This window comes from Coturnix japonica, chromosome Z (genome assembly GCF_054131305.1).
Source record: "Coturnix japonica strain WE chromosome Z, WE-NBRP24, whole genome shotgun sequence".
NCBI lineage: Eukaryota > Metazoa > Chordata > Aves > Galliformes > Phasianidae > Coturnix > Coturnix japonica.
Window position 1 is genome coordinate 62,015,517 of NC_140702.1, and position 13,717 is coordinate 62,029,233.

The window sequence follows — 13,717 nt, forward strand, 5'->3', positions numbered from 1 at the left end:
GCATGTGATCCGAGACAGCCAGCACGGCTTCACCAGGGGAAGGTCATGCTTAACTAATCTTGTGGCCTTCTATGATGGAGTGACGGCGTTGGTGGATGAAGGGAAGGCGACCGATGTCATTTACCTGGACCTGAGCAAGGCCTTTGACATGGTCCCCCACCACATCCTTATCTCCAAATTGGAGGGAGGTGGATTTGATGGGTGGACAACTAGATGGATAAGCAATTGGTTGAAAGGCCGCAGACAGAGGGTGGTGGTCAATGGCTCTATGTCCAGGTGGAGGCCGGTAACGAGTGGCGTCCCTCAAGGGTCTGTCTTGGGACCGGTGCTCTTTAACATCTTTATTAATGACATCGATGAGGGAATGGAGTGCACCCTCAGCAAGTTTGCTGATGACACCAAGCTGAGTGGTGCAGTTGATACGGTGGAGGGAACAGATGCCATTCAGAGGGACCTTGACAGGCTGGAAAGCTGGGCTCGGGTGAACCTAATGAGGTTCAACACGGCAAAGTGCAAGGTTTTGCACTTGGGCCGGAAGAACCCCAGGCACCTGTACAGGCTGGGAGGAGTTGTCCTTGAGAGCAGCTCGGCTGAAAAAGACCTAGGGGTCCTGATAGATGAGAAACTTAACATGAGCCAGCAGTGCGCTCTGGCAGCCCAGAAAGCAAATGGGATCCTGGGCTCCATCAGGAGAGGGGTGGTCAGCAGGGATAGGGAGGTGATCGTCCCTCTCTACTCTGCTCTTGTGAGGCCCCATCTGGAGTACTGTGTCCAGGTGTGGAGCCCTCAGTACAAAAAAGATATGGAGATTTTGGAAAGGGTCCAGAGGAGGGCCACAAAGATGATCAGGGGGCTGGAGCACCTCCCCTATGAGGACAGGCTGAGGGAGTTGGGTTTGTTCAGCCTGGAGAAGAGAAGGTTGCGGGGTGACCTCATTGCAGCCTTTCAGTACCTGAAGGGAACTTACTCCCAGGAGGGGAGTAAACTCTTCGAAAGGGCTGATAATAGCAGGACTAGGGGAAATGGTTTTAAGTTGAAGGAGGGAAGATTTAGGTTGGATGTTAGGGGTAAGTTCTTTACTAGAAGGGTGGTTAGGTCCTGGAACAGGCTGCCCAGTGAGGTTGTGGATGCCCCGTCCTTGGAGGTGTTCAAGACCAGGTTGGACGGGGCCCTGGGCAACCTGATCTAGTAAATGTGTATGTTTGGTGGCCCTGCTAGGCAGGGGGGTTGGAACTACATGATCCTTGAGGTCCCTTCCAACCAGGGTAATTCTGTGATTCTGTGATTCTGTGACATCCGTCATCAGGGATTGAGATCCTAGGATCTTCTGATGAGCGAGAAGGAAGGACAGAAGAGCTTTGGAAGATGCTGGCTGAGTTGCTAGAGAAAGGACTGACATACTGGGACCGCAGCTGGTACTGCTGCTGCAGCGTCATGGTGTTCCAAAGGGTGACATCATTAGGCAGGAAAGGACTGGACTGGTTTCTTGCCAAAGTGTTCCTCAGCATCAGCGGGTAGCGAGGTGGCTGAGGAAATGGGTGCTGCAAAGGTACAGTCAGAGGATTGGGCACAACATTGCTGGAGTCAGCAGAGAACCTCAGTGTGTCAGGGACCCTGAAGGCTGAGCCCACTGACCACTTGGAAGAGGAAATAGGATAGGAACTCAGCGTGTGTTCAAAAATATGCCCGTTGGAAGGTAGAACTAGACCATCTGACTCTGCAGAAGTTCTCTCACCACTGGCCACTGAAGACCGGCTGGACAAGAGAACCTCAACAGCGCTCACCAGGTCACCACCACATCCTTTCAGGATCAACTCCAGCACCATTGGCTTCTGGTTAGGGAAAATCTTTTTCAGCACTTCCAGTGGAGGTCTGTTGGCTTTCAAGCTGAAAGGTAAAGAAACTGTCCCAGAAGGACCTTCTATCAGGAGGTGATTCTGCTCTGCATGGTACTTGGGGCTCTCTGGACGGCTCTCTGTGCTCCCACCAGTTTTCTGAACTGCGTAACATACCTCATCCACTTATACAATTTCTGGGCTTTCAGGGGTGAAGCAGGTTCTGGCTTTAGCCATGTCTGGGGAATTCCTTTGGTCTGTGTCTTCGTCACTGTAGGTCTCAGCATTGTCTGTTCCGCTGGCATCACCCAGCCTCTCCTCACTGATGTCTGCAAAGGAAGGCAGAGAAGTCAACAAATGCTGAGTCCAAATGCCTCTATGGACACCAGAGGACAGACTCTCCCTAAAGGGAACAGAGCAGGCTCCTAGGGAAGGAAAGAAAGAATAAAGAAAAAAAAAGCATTTTTCTGATAAAATTAAATTCTCTTTACAATGTCACGTGAGAACAAAACTGCAAGAGTCATGAGACATGACCTAGTGTCATGGTTTTGTAATTTTGCTATCAGTATCAGTATTCCACATCATAACATCATGTAAAGTATGGATACTTCTATTGAATGTGCAGTCCACAGAAGAAGACTACATATCCCAGAGAACAACAGGGTTAATGATAAGTCACGGGACCAGGACGCTGTATAATCTTGTTCCCAGGCTGGAGTGCCCTCCTTCTTCTCTCGAACTTCTCGGAGAGTGGGAAGCGTTCCAGCCGTGTCGCCTAGAGTTCACAGTAGGCCTCTCGGTTTTCGGGGACTCTCTCTCTCTGTTTCGTTCAATTTGTTAGCCTCAATTATATTATATTGTGTTATCTTGTATTTCGGTATCATATTTAGTAAAATAAGTTTTTCCTCCTTAGATTGTCGCTGTTTTATCCCACTCCCTTTTTCCCCCTCCTTTCCGGGCCCCAGGAGGGGGGCCCACGGGGTGGCTTCCCCTGTCACGGGCATAGGTAAATCTAAGTAACCCGTGACAGATTTTTTGGTGGAGAATGCGGGCATAGAGCTTTTTAGCTTTTAGAACAACTCTCACTTTACTCTTAAAGAGCTTCGTTAGGGGAGTGTTATCTTTTCGTAGCTGCTCACTGAGAACGTGACCTTGAAATACCAGACAAATTGTCAACATTAAGGGCTGCTGTACATTCTCAGCACTGCTATCTAACTTTTGTGTAGAAAACAAAGGGATTTCTTTCTCCCTTAGAGCAAAGCTAGCTAGCTCTGACTTTTACAGAGCCTGCCAGCTATGAATCCACTCTTCATCCCAGTTGCTCTGTTTAAGGGATTGAAAGCAATTATGAAATATGCAAGAAATTGTTTCCATCAACTAATCGTAATGATGATCCCGTAATAGTATCAGAAACAACTGATGAAGGTCAATCCTCGTACGGGCCACCAGGTCTAATGAAGGATCTGATCAAAGTATTCCAGTCCTACTCCTCACCTGCATCATCAAAAGTCTCAGCTGTTAAACGCACACGCTTCCCAGCCCGAACAAAGAATATGGTTGTAAAGGTGCGTCATGTGGATGCACATGTGCCCAAAAGTCGGGCTACTGAAGAACAACAAAACAACCATCAGGTAGATAAAGCTGCCAAAATTGAGATGGCTCAAATTGACTTGGATTGGCAGAATAAGGGCGAATTATTTCTAGCTCGATGGGCTCATGAGACCTCAGGTCATCAAGGAAGAGACGCGACATATAAGTGGGCCAGAGACCGAGGGGTGGACTTAACCATGGACGCTATTGCGCGGATTATTCATGATTGTGAAACATGTGCCATAATTAAACAAGCCAAAAGGATGAAACCTCTCTGGGAGGAAGGGCGGTGGCAAAAGTATAAATATGGGGAGGCGTGGCAGGTTGATTATATCACCTTGCCACGATCTCGCAGTGGTAAGTGTTATGTACTCACCATGGTAGAGGCAACCACTGGGTGGCTTGAAACATACGCAGTACCCCATGCTACTGCTCGAAACACCATATTAGGTCTTGAGAAACAAGTCCTGTGGCGACATGGCACCCCAGAAAGAATTGAATCTGATAATGGGACACATTTTAAAAATTCCCTTATAAATACTTGGGCCAAAGATCATGGCATTGAGTGGATTTATCATATTCCCTACCATGCACCAGCTTCTGGTAAAATTGAACGATATAATGGGTTGTTGAAAACTATGTTGAAAGCAATGGGTGGCGGAACATTTAAGCACTGGGAGAAGAATCTGGCAGAAGCCACTTGGTTGGTGAATACTAGAGGATCTGTCAATCGTGATGGTCCTAGTCAATCTAGCCCCCTACACACTGTAGAGGGAGATAAGGTCCCTGTTGTACATGTAAAGAACATGTTGGGAAAAGCTGTTTGGGTCCTTCCAGCTTCTGGAAAGGGCAAACCTATCCGTGGAACTGTCTTTGCCCAGGGACCTGGGTGCACTTGGTGGGTAATGCAGAAGGATGGGGATGTTCAATGTGTGCCACAAGGGAATTTGATGCTGGGGGAGTGCAGTCAATAATTTTATGTATTTATATGTATATATGTTTGCATGTGTAGTGTATTTTAGTTATTATAGTTGTACATTTAGTTATGTTACATGTAATTCTACTGTTTAGCTATCATAATTTTACATACGTGTATATATATGTATATATATATATATTTACCATGATGTAATAATGTAGAATAAGGGGTGGAATGTCATGGTTTTGTAATTTTGCTATCAGTATCAGTATTCCACATCATAACATCATGTAAAGTATGGATACTTCTATTGAATGTGCAGTCCACAGAAGAAGACTACATATCCCAGAGAACAACAGGGTTAATGATAAGTCACGGGACCAGGACGCTGTATAATCTCGTTCCCAGGCTGGAGTGCCCTCCTTCTTCTCTCGAACTTCTCGGAGAGTGGGAAGCGTTCCAGCCGTGTCGCCTAGAGTTCACAGTAGGCCTCTCGGTTTTCGGGGACTCTCTCTCTCTGTTTCGTTCAATTTGTTAGCCTCAATTATATTATATTGTGTTATCTTGTATTTCGGTATCATATTTAGTAAAATAAGTTTTTCCTCCTTAGATTGTCGCTGTTTTATCCCACTCCCTTTTTCCCCCTCCTTTCCGGGCCCCAGGAGGGGGGCCCACGGGGTGGCTTCCCCTGTCACGGGCATAGGTAAATCTAAGTAACCCGTGACACCTAGGCATTTTGTGCTTCTTTTCAGTCATCTGTCTCATTCTTCCACGTTTAAGAAAAGCATCCTTTTTTCTCCTGCATCAGATGTGCTATACTAATCCTTCCATCCTTCTTCACTAGTTACAAGACAGCAATGAGCCAACCCAGTGTGCAAGTTCTCTCAGAGGAACTTGAGCATTTTCATTCTGGGATTCCTATTGCACTGGTTGTAAGATGTAAATATTCAGAGAGAATACCCTGGAAGACCAACATTTCCTCTGTAAGTGCAGCAGCACTGGTAGAACCACTGCACCACATCTGCTGGCTCAGAGCTGTTCATATAAATCAATATATCCTAGTTCTTGTTCTGCAGAAACCAGTTCATTCCCCAGCAAGAAAAACAGGTTTCTCTTCCAAACCTGATCAAACCTGATGCCTTCATTGATTAGAACACAACATTTAGAAAAAAATAATCTTTTTTTGGAAAGGACCCCTTGAAGGCATCTGGTTCAACCTCCTGCTCAAAGCAGAACTAGCCTAAAATCTAGAGCAATTTGTTTTAGTCCCTGCTCAGCTGAGCTTTAAATATTTCTAAGGCTGGATGCTTAGCAACCTCCCTCAGCACTTGTTTCAGGTACCTTGCCTGTCGTGTGTGAAGCTAAGAAGGGCAGAGCAAAAGCCCACGGACCACGTTTTTACCAGAGGTACACACAAAAAGGGAGATACCCCAGGGCTCCAATCACAAAAGGGGGCAATGTATTTGCTTGAAATCCTTTGCAGTCATTTACCTAAGGATGTTGTTCTGCTGACCTCCCTCATGCAAGTGCAGTGCTGACCTGACAAACATCAGCAGCTGGGGAAGGGGACACTGCAAGCTGATGCAGACAGAGGCTGTGTTCACACAGCAGAGCTTCTGAATGCACAAATGTGAAAGATGGTCTGCAGAAACCAATGGAAGTACTTGTCTGGTTTCCCAAGCCCACAGTGATGAGCCCAAGTAAGATATGGCATGAAGCAAGCAAAGGCTTCCAAATTGTGCTCACAGTCACCCCTACCAGACTGAGAGGGAACTAAGGGCATGTAAATGGAAAATCCTGGCCACTGGCCTCCTATAGGTCTGCCTCACTCTCTCACCCTGGGAATGGACAGGGCATTTCTGGTGCAATTTATCCACTTTGTCACTCTGAGAAAGGAGTCTGAGTAAGCTGAGCAGGAGGTCACCATGCTGTCCAGAACGGGAGATACATTCCTCTGCTGTAAGTAAACCATCAGCTCCTGGCAGAGCAGAGCAGACAGTCAGCATGGCAAAGGCCTGTTCTCTGCCCGAGGCAGGAGCGATGGCCGTCCTGTGGAGCCGCGGGTGTTGCTGGCTCAGGTTGCAGAAGATGAGAGTGGGAATAAAGCTGAGGTGCCCTTCTGAAGACCCCATCTTTCTCTTTGAATTGCCTGACCTGTGCTGCTTACCCGTTTTTCATCTGGTTATGCTCTCTGTCCAGAGCTAATAGAGAAGCACGTATACAGTATGAGGCAACGTGCATATGAACTTCTTTATGCTCTCGGTGTTAGTCTTGCCTTAGCATCCAAGGGGAATGCAGAAAGCAAACAAACCGGTAGCATTATCTTTTTGAGAGAATGTTAAGACCTAGGGGTAGCTTTTACTTGAAAAAGAAAAGAGAACGGGAGGGTCATGCTACCTTTCCCTCTTAATCCCCCACCACCCCCACCCCCCTCACACACACACACACATCTTCATGCCTTCACAGCCACGTATTTATTACCAGAGAAGGGATATTAAGAATAATTCACGTGTGAATGAAAGAGCAATTTACACACTCGAGTCTTAGAGAGCAGCCCGAGGACAACTAATTGCCTCTGTCCCTGTCGTGATTTGTGATTCTTAGGTCACAGATCTAGAAAGGCTAGAAACCAGCAATTAACATGTAGATGAATAAAGACGATATTGCATAATGAAAAATAGGCTGCTTGTTCCCAAAGAGCTTGAGATAGTGTATAAGATGAGCCCAAAACACCCCATGATAGTCTGAGTCTCATGTCAAATGTGACACCAAAACCATTTCTTAGTGCAAAACCTACCAGGAGCTCCAGCCAGCAGATAATACTGATTCATACACCCAAGGCTGCACAGTTGGATCTGTCATTTGCTTGCCTTCATTTCATCAGTGGAAAAAGTACCCAAGGATCCAACCCACAGCCTTATTCCTGCCTTCAGTATTTTTGCCAGTGAAACAGAGGACTCTGGTGGAGAAAAAGGATCATTGTCATCATCCATGTTGTTGATCCTGATGAGGATTAGGGTAGTGTTACAGCATGAACCATGAAAGCTGACCTTTACAAGCAACAAATTCCATGTAGCACTTGAAAAGCAGTAGCATCTTCTTGGCCTTAAACTGTGAAAATAGCTTCCTGAACAATCACTTTGACAATGCCAGTCTTACAGGTTACACTGGTTTATATAGGCATGTCAGTAAGGCTAAGTAAAAATAAAGGCATATGAAGTGCTACATGATATATGTCAGCAGAAGACTGAAAAACAAGGGTCTAGGTCCTTTTGTGTGTGGGAACTTCAAGCTGAGTGCAGGAAGATGCTCACATACCTCTTCTGAGCATGGAAGTGGCACTGCCTCGTTACAGTTTCCTCCTTCTTCCTGTTCCCTGAGAATGTTACAGGATAATTCACTCCCAGCACAAATGGTGGGGAAAATTTATTCTCCGCTTATGCTCTAGACCCACACCCTTGTCTGCTAGTGAAGATGTGTTCATTCAAATATACCATTATGTTGTTAAGCATGAGGAGACATCAGAGCAGTCCTTTCTCATGAGCCAGCACTAAACAGTGAACGATAAGATCTCCTCAGCTTTTATGATAACATCCACAGAAAAGATGGCTGTGAAATGGTTAATGTGCTGAAAGTTCTCAAAACAGTTTGGATTCCTGTCATGGAGGGCCCTGCCAAGGGCTCACATCCAGTCCTTGATGTGAGTTATCTCTGGTGTGTGTGGCTGTGGGAAGGAGAGAATATCCCTTGAGCAGCTGCACATTCAGAAGCTGTGCATCTGACCAATGTGCAGATGGGGCTGAGTGGGAGCAGGAACTCATCTGCTGTCAATGTCACATTGCCATCTGACAATGGCCTGTGATGTCTTCACCATCTGATGACAGCCACTATTGGGTCTCCAGGCTGTTTGATCCAGCAAAGTAGCTGATTGCCAGACCAAAAGCATGAAGGAGACATCTCAACTGGCTCCCATACTGCAATCTGGAGGTGAGGATGAAGATGTTATTCAGCTCACATTCTAAAATAAAATAAAATAAAATAAAATAAAATAAAATAAAATAAAATAAAATAAAATAAAATAAAATAAAATAAAATAAAATAAAATAAAACAAAATAAAATGAAATAAAATAAAATAAGGAAATATTATTTTCTACTTTGATAGTTTGAGTATTTGCTTACAAATTACTAACAAAGTGCAAAATCCAATAATCTTTCTGGGTTGCTACTGGAGAACAGCCCAGTTTATTTTTCACACTGCCAAAAGACTTGTTTTTCCTTTGACAGAGGGCCTGGCAGTCATCTCCCGGTGCCTCAAACTACTGTAATGCATTTGATATCAGTCCACACAGCAAATCTAGCCAGCAGCAAAGCCGGAAGCAACATTCGGCCACTCCCTATCACAAAGAGCTCCTCCAGGTGCTCACAGCACCAAGCCCTTTCAGTGGTTCTCAGGGAGCGCTGCAGTGAGTTGCTGGTGAACCTGCGGGTGACGCTGAGAAGAGGGGTTACAATGCACCCCACCCCTGCTCTGCTCATATCGCTCCCAGAAAGATCCTGGGGCTGCCCGGGATCGGGGAAGGGTCGCCCCGTGCTGTAACGTCAGCTCATTCGTTGGTGACATCACTGAGCGTCCGGCATGAAACGGGGCACGGCCGCTAGATGGAGCCGCTTGCCCGACGGAGTGATCCTGGTGTACTATGCGGGTTACGGCGCAGCCGTTTTCAGCCCGGCTCCCAAAAGCGGATCGTCTCTGCTCTCCACCCTCAGGTATGTGTCCAGATTGGGCTCGGCTCAGGGATGCATTCAAAGCCAGTTGAGGTTCCAGACGCTTGGAAGTTTAAAATACAAGCCCATTTCACAAGGAGCTCTCAAATGTCTTGTATATACAGTTCACTTTCAGCTGAACTCACACATTGCCGGGGGGTGGGGAGATGGGACGGGGGGGGGGTGAGATGGGACGGGGGGGGCGGGTGACAGGACTTGAGCTGTAAGGCTGGAGCATATGCCAGATCTTCAGCATCAGTGATTTTTTTGGTGAAACAAAAAGGCGACCCAAGTTTGTCTGGGGACTAATTGTATTCAACTGCAGACAAATTAAACCCAGGTCACTATGGCTGGTTGCTGGCCGCTGCTTTTAGGGTGTGCAAGGGTCTGTGAAGCAATGCTGCAGAGGAAGTGAGGACTCAGAGAAGGATGGGGTGGTTGTGCTGCTCTCACCACACCCACAGCCACAGCTGATTCCCCTGTTGCCAGACCAATGTGACTGCAGAAATAGTGAAAATCTGTCAAAAGAGCAGCCAGAAGTGATGGCCAAATCAGGAAATAAGTGAATGCCAGACAATAACTCAACAAGCAGAAAATTTTATTGAGATTTCAAATGTTAAGTATATACCAGTCATCTGCAGAGTTAGTTGCAGCTTTCCATACCCATACATTATGGAAGCCTATCAAAACCTCATGTGGTGAACTTTCCAGGAGGAAGGAAGGAGTACAGGCAGACAGCCCACCCCACCTCAACTTCAGGCTTCTACTGTAGAGCTCCCTGTTCCTTTTTGAAGCCAGCAGAAGCAGGCACAACATCTCTAAAAAGGTAAGATAAATACATAAGTAAATACAAGATAAATACAGCTTCTTGGAAGGAAAAGAAGGGAAGGGAAGGGGAAACAAAAAGGGAAAGGAAAGAGAAAAGGGAAGGAAAAGGGGAAGGGAAAGGGAAAGAGAAAGGGGAAGTGGAAGGGAAAGGGAAAGAGGAAGGGAAGTGGAAACATAAAGGGGATGAAAAAGAAAGAGCAAGAAGAAAGAGGGAAGAAAAGGGGGAAGTAAAGAGAAAATGAAAATTAAATAGGGAAGAAAAAGAGAAAGGAGAACACGAAAGGGGGGAGGAAAAGTAAAACAAATAGGGTAAGAAGAAGCCTATCAAAGTCTCATGTGGTGAACTTTCCAGGGGGAAGGAAGGAGCACAGGCAGACAGAGAGGTCAGCCCACCTCACCTTCAGGCTTCTACTGTAGAGCTCCCTGTTCCTTTTTGAAGAAGCAGAAGCAGGCACAACTCCTCTAAAAAGGTAAGATAAATACCAAAGTAAATACAACATAAATACAGCTTCCCCAAAGAAAAGAATAGAAAAGAGAAAAGAAAAAGGGAAGGGATAGAGAAAGGGAAAGGGAAATAAAGGGAAAGGTAAAAATAAATTGGAAGTAAAAAAAAAGAGCAAGAAAAAAGAGGGAAGGAAAGGGGGAAGTAAAGACAAAAAGAAACTTAAATAGGGAAGAAAAAGAGAAAGGAGAACAGAAAAGGGGGAAGGAAAAGGAAAACAAATAGGTTAAGAAGAACCAAAAGCAAAAGAAAATAAGGGGGGGAAATGGAAGGGAGAGGTGGCCAGGATATCTCCCCTCCATCCCTCATCACTATTATTTGTACCACAGTCCTGCAGATTATTTATTTATTTATTTATTTATTTATTACCAAAATCAAAGCTACTGATGGCTACTCTATGATTGTGAGAACAGCGCAAAGAGGTATCAGATGATATTTTTATGTTTGTACGTCGAGAAGTGTCATTTCATGAATTTATTGTGCTTTTTAAAAAAAAAAGGAAAGTAAGGGAAATGGAAAAGAAAAAGGGGAAGAAGGTGAAAGAGAAAGGTGAAGAAAATAGAGTAAAAAAAGAAATAAGGGAAGAAAAAGAGAAAGAAAAAATAAAAAAGGAGAGGAAAAATAGAGAGATTTAAAGAAGCAAGAGGAAAGGAAAAACAATAGAATAAGAAAATGCAAGAGAAAAAGAAAAAAAGAAACAAGAAAAAGCAACAGAAAAAGAAAATGAAAAAAGAAAAAAAGGTTAATGAGAGGGAAAAAATAAAATGAGAATAGGGGAAAAAAGAGAAAGAAGAATAAAATAAAGGGAAGGGGAAAAAAGGGAAGATAACGAAAAACAAAAAGGATAAGGAAAAAACAAAACCAAAAGAAAATAGAAAAAGAAAAAGGAAGAGAATAAGAAAATGGAAAAAGAAGAAAAAATAGAGAAGAAAAATAAGGAAGAAAAAAAAAAAGAAAAATAAAAAGAAAAAAAGGAAAGGGAAAAGGAAAGGGAAATAGAAACATAAAGGGGAAGGGAAAGAGAAGTGGGAAAGCAAAGATAAAAGAGGAAGAATAAAGGGGGAAGAAAAGAGGGAGGAAAATAGAAGAAGAATGATAATTGGGAAGAACAAGAATAGTAAAAGGAGAAGGGAAAGAAAATGGGGAAGAAAAAAAAACAAATAGGGGAAGAAAAAGCAAAAGCAAAAGGAAAGAATGGAAGACAAAGAAGAAGAAGAAAAGAGTACAAAAGAAAAGAAAAGAGAAAGGAAAGGAAGGAGAAAGGGAAAGAGGAAAGGGAAATAAAGGGAAAGAGAAACATAAAAGGGAAGGAAAAAAAAGCAAGAAAAAAGAGGGAAGGAAATGGGGAAGCAAAGAGAAAATGAAAATTAAATAGGGAAGAAAAAGAGAAAGGAGAACAGAAAAGATGGAAGGAAAAGAAAAACAAATAGAGTAAAAAGAATCCTATCAAAATCTCATGTGGTGATGTTTTCAGGGGGAAGGAAGGAGCACAGGCAGGCAGAGAGGCCAGCCCACCTCACCTTCAGGCTTCTACTGTAGAGCTCCTTGTTCCTTTTTGAAGGCAGCAGAAGCAGGCACAACACCTCTAAAAAGGTAAGATAAATACAAAAGTAAATACAAGATAAATACAGCTTCCCAAAAAAGAAGGGAAGTAAGGGAAGAAACAGAAGGGGAAAAGAAAAGGGAAGGGGAAGGGAAAGAGGAAGAGAAAGAGAAATCAAGAGAAAGGGAAACATAAAGGGGAAGAAAAAGAAAGAGCAAGAAAAAAGAGGGAAGGAAAGGGGGAAGTAAAGAGAAAATGAAAATTAAATAGGGAAGAAAAAGGAGAACACAAAAGGAGAAAATAAGGGGGGGAAATGGAAGGGAAAGGTCACTGATGGCCAGAATATCTCCCCTCCATCCCCATCACTAGTATTTGTACGACAGTCCTGCAGATTTTTTTTTTCTTTCTTTTTTTTTTTTTTTACCAAAACCAAAGCTACTGATGGCTACTCTATGATTGGGAGAACAGCACAAAGAGGTATCAGATGATATTTTTATATCTGTTTGTACATCGAGAAGTATCATTTCATGAAGTAATTGTGCTTTAAAAGTAAAAAAAAAGGGAAGTAAAGGAAATGAAGAAGGGGAAGAAGATGAAAGAAAAAGGTGAAGAAAATTGGGATAAAAAAGAAACGAGGGAAGAAAAAGAGAAAGAAAAAAAGGAAAGGAAAAATAGAGAGATTTAAAAAGCAAAAGAAAAGGAAAAACAATGAAACAAGAAGAAAAAGAAGCAGAAAAAAATAAAAGAAAAAGAAACAAGAAGAAAGAGCAACAGAAAAGAAAGAAAAAAAAAAAGATAAAGAAAAAGAAAAAGAAAAAGAAAAAAGTTAATGAATAAGGAAAAAAATAATAGGGATAGAAAAGAGAAAGAAGAATAGAATAAAGGGAAAAAATGAAGATATAGAAAAACAAAAAGGATAAGTTAATAGCAAAGCCAAAAGAAAATAGAAAAAGAAAAAAGAAGAGAAAAAGAAAAAGAAAAAAGAAGAAAAAATAGAGAAGAAAAATAGGGTAGCAAAAGAAAAGAATAAAAAAAAGAAAAGAAAATAAGAAAAAAGAAAGGGAAAGGGATAGAAGGGGGTAAAGGGAAAGAAAGGGGAGGGAAGGGAAAGAGAAGTGGGAAAGCAAAGATAAAAGGGGAAGAATAAAGGGGGAAGAAAAGAGGGAGGAAAATAGAAGAAGAATGATAGTTGGGAAGAAAAAGAATAGTGAGAGGAGAAGGGAAAGAAAATGAGGAAGAAAAAAATAGGGGAAGAAAAAACAAAAGCAAAAGGAAAGAAGGGAAGTTGAAGAAGAAAAAAAAATTAAAAGAAGAAATGAAAAGAAGAAAAGAGAAAGGGAAGGGAAAGGGAAATAAAGGGAAAGGGAAATAGAAAGGAAAAGGGAAAGAAAGGGGAAGAGAGGGAAAAAAAAAAGAAATGAGGAGAGGGGAGGGGAGAAAATGGAAAGAGGATAGAAAAAAGAAAGGAAAAAAGAAAAGAAGGAAGAAAAGAAGAGAATATAAAGAAAGGAAAGAAGAAGAGAAAAAAAGTAATAGGAGAAAGATAAAAGGAAATAGAAGAGGGAAGACAAAAATAAAATTGGGGGGGGTAAAGGTAAGAAAACGGGGAAAAAAAGAAGAAAAATGATAATAGGGAAGAAAAAGAATATAAAAAATAGAAGGAAAAGAAAATGGGGAAGAAAAGAAAAACAAAAACAGGAGAAATGAACAAAAGGAAAATGAAAGAAGTGAAGAA

General features: G+C 42.9%; 1 protein-coding gene, 1 long non-coding RNA gene and 1 pseudogene across 7 annotated transcripts in view; 1 reads left to right on the plus strand and 2 right to left on the minus strand.

The window, feature by feature from the left end:
* Positions 1-233: 233 nt before the first annotated feature.
* Positions 234-7,249, minus strand: LOC146754124 (doublesex and mab-3 related transcription factor 3-like; annotated as a pseudogene). The gene is made up of 2 exons (XR_014939565.1): positions 7,142-7,249; positions 234-2,164 (listed from the first exon to the last, which is right to left on the minus strand). The product of XR_014939565.1 is annotated as a doublesex and mab-3 related transcription factor 3-like (transcript).
* A 2,441-nt stretch (positions 7,250-9,690) lies between these two features.
* LOC107305936 (putative COBW domain-containing protein 7) overlaps positions 9,691-13,717 on the minus strand; it is a 100,039-nt gene continuing 96,012 nt past the window's right edge. For all 5 annotated transcript variants that reach the window (XR_014939812.1, XR_014939811.1, XR_014939810.1 and 2 more), the window contains 3 exons: positions 11,960-12,024; positions 10,336-10,399; positions 9,691-9,927 (listed from right to left, as the gene is read on the minus strand). The gene's annotated coding sequence lies outside the window, so the exon portion shown is untranslated. The remainder of the gene's footprint in view (positions 9,928-10,335; positions 10,400-11,959; positions 12,025-13,717) is intronic.
* Positions 9,829-12,178, plus strand: LOC146754125 (uncharacterized). Its single transcript, XR_014939819.1, has 2 exons — positions 9,829-9,935; positions 10,290-12,178. It is a non-coding gene; the product is annotated as an uncharacterized LOC146754125 (long non-coding RNA).